General features: G+C 46.3%; 1 pseudogene across 1 annotated transcript; it reads right to left on the bottom strand.

Moving 5' to 3' along the window:
• Positions 1–1,845: 1,845 nt before the first annotated feature.
• Positions 1,846–6,688, bottom strand: LOC139359659 (putative uncharacterized protein encoded by CRHR1-IT1; annotated as a pseudogene). The gene is made up of 2 exons (XR_011615910.1): positions 6,616–6,688; positions 1,846–5,767 (listed from the first exon to the last, which is right to left on the bottom strand). The product of XR_011615910.1 is annotated as a putative uncharacterized protein encoded by CRHR1-IT1 (transcript).
• Between the last annotated feature and the right edge of the window lie 1,093 nt (positions 6,689–7,781).

The raw sequence follows: 7,781 nt of genomic DNA, 5'->3' as shown, positions 1-7,781 counted from the left end.
GGAGCTGTGTTCTGTTGTTAAGTGGCTGTCCAAATTCCTGAGCTCATGTTTAAGTGTCGCCGACAAAGAAGGAAACAATCCAATCAGGTTTACATTGGCAGTTCAATTAGACACATATGAGGTAGTCACTCAGAAGCGGTTCACAGCAAATTTATTCCTGGGACAACCTTCTTTTACCACCCAACTTAAATCTCCCAGGAATTTGTTCCAAGAATAGAAGCTAACTGCTATAATATCCCGAGCTAATTGCAATATTATCCTGATTGGAGCCTAATGAGAAGGCACATCTGCCTTGCTAGCCAGCACTGCCTCTCCCCCTACACAGAACCCTCAGAGATAGATTATCTTGTTCTAGACAGCTTTGTTATTTGATTATCTACACTATAGCTCTTTCTTGCTAATTTACCACTTTTACATATTTATGCCCCCTAATTAGTCAACAAGTATTTATTAAACACCTACTGCATGCTCATCCCATGTATCCCAAGCAAACAGAAGGATGTTTGCTTCCGGTTCCAAAGAGAAATACATGCTTCTTTGGGGTGCTGGTCTCTTTTGGGGTCTTCAGTCAGATGAACAAGTAACATATATGGATCAGAAACTTATGCCTGTAATCCCAGCGCTTTGAGAGGCCAAGGTGGGCAGATTGCTAGCGCCCAGGAGTTCAAGACCAGCCTGGGCAACATAGTGAAGTGTCACCTCTACTAAAAATACAAAAAATTAGCTGGGCATGGAGGCGTGCACCTGTCATCCCAGCTACTTGGGAGGCTAAGGTGGGAGGACCACCTGAACTCAGAAAGTCAAACCTGCAGTGAGCCGAGATGGCACCAATGCACTCCAGCCTGGACAATGAACCTTGTCTCAAAAAGTAAAAATCATATATATGCAGCAGTATTTGTACGTAAAACACATGCTTGGAAACCCACACGTCTGGGATATCTGCATATGCCTTGTGGAGAATTTCTAGGGTCGGTTAGAAGGAGAAAGAAACATAAATTATATTGTTCTGGAACTCTTCTCTACATCACCCAGCCGAGGAGCATAAGGAGAGTGCTTTCATTTCATTCATTAACTCACCAAATATTTGCTGAACATTGACCCTGTGCTTGGCCCCAGAAGAGAATTTTGCAAAAACACAGTCCCTTATTTCAGATTTGACAACACAGTGGGGAGACTGTATCTTTTTTTTTTTAATGCAAATCATAGAACAGAGGCAACATTCAGGACTGATGAGGAAATTTGGCCCTTGGGAAATGGTCAGAACGGCTCATTCTGCTAAGAGCAGAGCATCTTGTAAAGTTCTATCCAGCTTGTTGCCCCACTTAGCCCTCCACAGGTTGCGGAAGCAGAAGAGGGAGCCACTCCTGTGGACTCAATTCTCACCCTTGCTGGTGAAAAGAGAAATCATGGGTTCTCATTGCTCACAGCTCTGCCTGGAACGACTTCCTTCTCTCCACTTCCAGACCCAAGCCCAGGCTTCCCAGGTTTCACCTTTGGACCTTTTCCCACTCCCTGCACCTGGGGCCCAATGCTCAACCCACCTCTCCACCCTTGGCATCCTTCCGTGGTTAAATGTAGGCTTCTCTCTTCCTGTCTGTGGCTGTCCGTTACCCCAAGTCAAGGCCTTACATCACCTTGCTCGCCTCAGGGAACCCACCCCTCCTGAGCCTCGGAAGGCTGAACTCCTCCAGTGCCCAGTTTGTCCTGACCTCAGAAGTACAACCCACTCCACTCAGAAGAAGCAAAGAGGGGTTTTTAAAGAAATATAAGCAGCTTCACTGAGAGCTCATGGCTAAACTCAGATTTTAAGAGGACAAGAACAAGAAAAAGGACAAATTGTAAGAATAGTTTCAGAAATGTTTACTAATGAGATGAATATGTGTAAGGCATTTAGCACAGTGCCTAAAACACATTAAGTAACCAACAAATGGTAGGTGGTATTAATACCATTATTATTAAATCCCAGAATGACGAGATTACAAGAACATGCACGCATAACAAAAGCAGTCTTAAAAAGCTAATTTTTTTTTTTTTCAGGGCCAGAGTAACAGGAAAGAGACCCATTATTCAAGACAGATGATGTAATGTGAATAAAAGAGTGAACATTTTAAGGTGTCTTTTATCCTAATATTCTTCTATTTTCTTTAGAAGAGAGAATTATCTTCAACCTGGAAAGGATAATAAACATGATTATGGGGAAATCGGGACCCAAGACAGATGACGCAGCACTCAAGGAGAGCCCTTCTGCTTTATGCGAGCCCAACGCTCTTAACTCCCACTAAATATACCCAAGTCCTTTACTGTGTGGTTGCAAACCTCTACTGTAAATATTGAGAAGTCAGGAAGCTGAGAAGGGTGGGGAAGAATTAGAGATGAGCAAATGTTGCCCAGGTTTGTGAGAGAAGGGGGATTCCAGAAACTACAGATGGGTATGTCTGAGATTGATCTGCAGTCAGATAGGCTTATAAAAGATGGCAGATGTTACTAGTGGTCAAAGTGGCTTACTAAGAGTAATTAGTCAAATTAACCTTATTTCCATTGCTCAGGGATTGGTACATGAAGGCATTGCTACGCATATTGCATACTTAATTTTAGCAAAGCACCTGATAGAATCTTTCAGGATTCCTGGTGGGTAAGATGGAGAAATAAGGGCTAGATTTAAAGTATGATTAGCCAAGTTACACAGATGGCTGAACCTCCACATCTAATGAATGGAACAATGTCCACTACAGAGCACATTATAGGTGCTTAGTAAATATCTGTTACTGTTACACAAATGAATCAAGTTGGAGGGAAGTTTCTGATGGTATGTCCCCATCCAATTTTATATATATATAAAATATAATATATTTTGCACCCAGGCTGGAGTGCAGTGGCGCAATCTTAGCTCAGTATAACCTCCACCTTCCGAGTTCAAGCAATTTTTGTGCCTCAGCCTCCCAAGTAGCTGGGATTACCGGTGTGTGCCACCACGCCCGGCTAAGTTTTGTATTTTTAGTAGAGACGGGGTTTCACTATGTTGGCCAGGCTGGTCTTGAACTCCTGACCTCAAGTAATCTGCCTGCCTCAGCCTCCCAAAGTGCTGGGATTACAGGTGTGACCCACCATGCCCAACCTCAGGTGTAGTATTGATCCAAAATGATATCTGATGTACAGGAAGGGGGAAAGATCTGTTTTGTATGTAAGAGTAAGTTAGTCGAAATATAGTGAGGACAGTCAGTGAATGGAGGGGAACATTGAAAGAGACAGTGCTGGCAGAAGGCTGCAGGATGTTTACACCCCTGGGACCCCAAGGAGGTTGGTGAGAAGAGAGTCAAGTTAGATTGCAATCAGATGGCGCCATAGACCCGGCTAAGATTGGACTGGGTAGGCCCACCCTAGGCTGATCCCGTTCGGGAGCCTCTTCCTTATATGAATGGACTGTAATAAGAAAAGCCTGTGATGATAAAGTCTATTAAGGGTGGAAGCAATATGTGGTCTAGTTGGCTCTGCCTTGGGAATAGTTTTAGGGAGGGGTTTGTGCAGTGGACAAAGGATGAGATCAAGAGGAGACTCTATTGAAAAAAAGAAAAAAAAAATGCCATCCAGGCACGGTGGCTCATGCCTGTAATCCCAACCCTCTGGGAGGCTGAGGTGGGTGGATCAGCTGAGGTCAGGAGTTCGAAACCAGCCTGGCCAACATGGCAAAACCCCATCTCTACTAAAAATACAAAACTTAGCCGGGTGTGGTGGCACACACCGGTAGTCCCAGCTACTTGGGAGGCTGAGGCTATACAAAAATTAGCCAGGTGGGGTGGTGCATGCCTGTTGTCCCAAATACTCAGGAGGCTGAGGCAGGAGAATCACTTGAACTCAGGAGGCAGAGGTTGCAGTGAGCCAAGATCACGCCATTGCACTCTAGCCTGGGTGACAGAGTGAGACTGTCTCAAACAAACAAAACTATTGGGGAAAGGAAGACAAAGCCAGCAACTTCCTGGGTACCCAAGTCCGGCACATCAGCAGGTGTTTGTGTGCTCCCCCCGACAAGTTCCTCACCACCTTTACCAGGGGTTACAGCTCCATGGGAGAAAAGCCTGATAGGTGGAGATGGCAGAGCCCCTTCTCCTAATGGTGGCTGTGTGTCTGCTTGGCTTAGCAGCAGTGTGACAGCTTGCTCTTTGGATCGCTCTTCCTTGCCCAACTACTGCCAAATCAGGTTGAGCCCACCTCAAGGGATTGGGCAGGTAGAAAATGTGGGTCAGTACAATCCTCACAATAACTTAGATGACGACATTAGAGCTCAGAAAGGTAGATGTTTTTAACCATGGTCACACAGCTGGCCTACAGTGGAGCAAGGATTTGAACCCAGAGTCTTAATGCTAGGATCCAAATTGTCAACCACACAGCACTGGGCTGGCATCTGCAGAATCTCAGGTTCTGAGATTGGGTCCCCACATTTTAAGAAGGATGTGGACAGATCAAAGGGGTAGCTCCTGGAGAGCCACCAGGAGAACGGGAGAATGGGAGAGGCTGGAAATCTTGTCCTGTAAGAAATACAGGGAGGGCCGAGTGCGGTGGCTCACACCTGTAATCCCAGCACTTTGGGAGGCCGAGGAGGGCGGATCACCTGAAACCAGGAGTTCGAGACTAGCCTGGCCAATGTGGTGAAAACTCCATCTCTACTAAAAATACAAAAATTTGCCAGGTGTGGTGGCTCACACCTGTAATCCCAGCTATTTGGGAGGCTGAGGCAGGAGAATTGCTTGAACTCGGGATGTGGAGGCTGCACTGAGCCAAGATTGCGCCACTGCACTCCAGCCTGGGCAACACAGTAAGACTCCATCTCCAAAAAAAAAAAAAACAAAAAACAAAAAACCTACAGGTCATCAGGGAATTCTGTCTGAGATAAAAATGACTTGGGAAAATGCAATAACTGTCCTCAAGCTCTCAGAGAAATGTTATGTGGCAAAACACAGACATTTATTTTTCATAGCAGTATAAGAATAATGGTAATGATATATTTTGACATTCTAAGGATTAGAGAGTTATCCTAAACCGGAGTGGGCTGCTTTGAGATACTGAGCTCCCGGGCACTGAAAGTATTCAAGCAGAAGCTGGATGTCATGGGCCAGGCTTTCAATAAACCTGAAATCTACTCTTCCTCTTCTCAAAGTGCCTACAGCACGGCTGAGACCTACTTTCTCAGCTCCCTTGTCACTATTGGTTTCTTGACTATAAATTTCATACAGCTTTACCGAGGGATAACCTATGTACTGTACAATTTATCCATTGTAAGTGAACAATTTGATGGTTCCTAGTAAATCTATACAGCTCTGCAATCATTGCTACGGTCCAGTTGCAGAAACTTTGTGATTATAGTTTTTTTCCCCAAAGAACATTATTAGCATCAAGGGTAGATCCAGGTCCCATGGGCCATGGTCTCTGCAGACCTAACAGCAGGACTCTGTGCTGTGCCTCTTGCCTCACAGCCTCTCCTCATTCCTTCTTGGGTGTCACCTGATCTGCCCTGCCACATGCTGCTTGGCCTTCCTGGGCCCTGGGTGCCTCCCCCCACCCAAGGTGTCTCCGATGGGCACCTTTGCTTCCTTCCCTCCTCCTCTGCCATGGCGTGGGGGCAGGGGCTTGGTCTTCAGCAGATTCCAAGGCAATAGGGTATACTCAGAAGTATGTGAGCCCTGCTACCCCAGAGCTGTATTTGGCTCATGGCCATGTGGCCTCCAGCAAGTCACCTTATATTCGTTATTTCTGTTTTGAGACAGGGTCTCACTCTGTTGCCTAGGCTGAGTGCAATGGCTCAGTCTCATCTCACTGCAGCCTCTATCTTCCGGGCTCAAGTGATCCTTCCACATCAGCCTCCCAAGGAGCTGTGACTACAGGCACGCACCACCACACCCAGCTAATTTTGTTTATTTATTTATTTATTTATTTTATTTTATTTTTTTTTTGTAGCGACGAGGTCTCACTATGTTGCCCAGGCTGGTCTTAAACTCCTGGGTTCAAACTCCTGGATTCGCCTGTCTCAGCCTCTTAAAGTGCTGTGATTACAGGCATGTGCCACCATGCCTGGCCACTTTATCTTCTTGGACCTTAATTTTTCCCCTTTTGTAATGCAGACATAATATACATGCCTTGCTCGGTGCAAAGATCAGAAATGATGAAATGATGTGTATCAAGTGACTAGCACAATATCTACTTTTTTTTTTTTTTTTTTTTGAGACAGTCTTCCACTGTCGCGCAGGCTGGAGTGCAGTGGCGCGATCTCGGCTCACTACAGCCTCTGCCTCCCAGGTTCAAGTGATTCTTCTGCCTCAGCCTCCCGAGTAGCTGGGACTACAGGCGTGCACCACCACACCTGGCTAATTTTTGTATTTTTAGTAGATAGTTTCACCATGTTGGCCACGCTGGTCTCGAACTCAAGTGATCCACCTGCCTTGGTCTCCCAAAGTGCTGGGATTACAGGTGTGAGCCACCATGTCTGGCCAATATTCACTATTTTTAATAAATGGTATCCATGATTACTGCTGCCACCTTCATTATTGACACTCAAAAGTCCTCTGCTTTGAGCGCTTATTTTGCCTTTCTCTTCTTGGAATATCCCTGTTTTCTGGGTCTCTCCTGGTGTCCAGCCCTTACCATAGACACAGAGATGGATTCCCCTACACTTGGGAACCCCCAAGGCTGACCCTAGCCAGGGAGTGCATGTGGGTTAGTTGGGATGGAGCAGCAGCACCACCTAGTGGCAATGTGCAGCAGCACGCTAATTACTGGCCAAATGCAGGAGTTGGTCTAATAGCTACATTAGGACACTTTGGAAGTCGCCTACTCCAGCTGTTCGTCCAGTGCTTGTGTGACCACAGCATCCTCCTAGAGATGGCTTCCCATGCCGTGCACTACAGCAAAAGAGGATGGAGAGAATGAAAAAACAGGAGAGAATTTATCAGTGTAATGCTCATCACGGACCACAGGGTAGTTAAAAAAAGTTTAAAAAGCATCTCCACCAGATGTAGAGATAGGAAGTAGGTCGGTGGTTAGTGGTTGCCCAGTGCTGCGGGGGATGGGGGAAATGAGGATTGATCGCTAAAGGGTACAGGGTTTCTTTTCAGGGTGATAGAAATGTTTTAAAAGTGACCAGGCACAGTGGTTCACGCCTGTAATCCCAGCACTTTGGAAGGCTGAGGCGGGCAGATCGCTTGAGGTCAAGAGTTCAAGACCAGCCTGGCCAACATAGTACATCCCCGTCTCTACTACTAATACAAAAATTAGCCAGGTGTGGTGGTGCACGCCTATAATCCCAGCTACTCGGGTGGCTGAGAAAGCAGAATCGCTTGAACCCGGGAGGCAGAGGTTGTAGTGAGCTGAGATTGTGCCACTGCACTCCAGCCTGGGCAACAGAGTGAGACTCTGTCTCAATAATAATAATAGGCCAGGCGCTGTGGCTCACACCTGTAATCCCAGCACTTTGGGAGGCTGAGGTGGGTGGATCACAAAGTCAGGAGATCCAGACCATCCTGGCTAACACGGTGAAACCCCATCTCTACTAAAAGTACAAAAAATTAGCTGGGCGTGGTGGCGGGCGCCTGTAGTCCCAGCTAGTCTGGAGGCTGAGGCAGGAGAATGGCGTGAACCCGGAAGGCAGAGCTTGCAGTGAGCTGAGATCGTGCCACTGCACTCCAGCCTGGGTGACAGAGCAAGACTCTATCTCAAAAAAAAAAATTAAAAAAAAAAAAAAATAATAATAATAATGCTGATGAGTTTGTGGCCAGCACTGCTATTCATACTTG

This window comes from Macaca nemestrina, chromosome 17 (assembly GCF_043159975.1).
Source record: "Macaca nemestrina isolate mMacNem1 chromosome 17, mMacNem.hap1, whole genome shotgun sequence".
Taxonomy (NCBI): domain Eukaryota; kingdom Metazoa; phylum Chordata; class Mammalia; order Primates; family Cercopithecidae; genus Macaca; species Macaca nemestrina.
The sequence above is the reverse complement of the archived record's forward strand: the minus strand, read 5'-3'. Positions and strand labels throughout refer to the sequence as shown.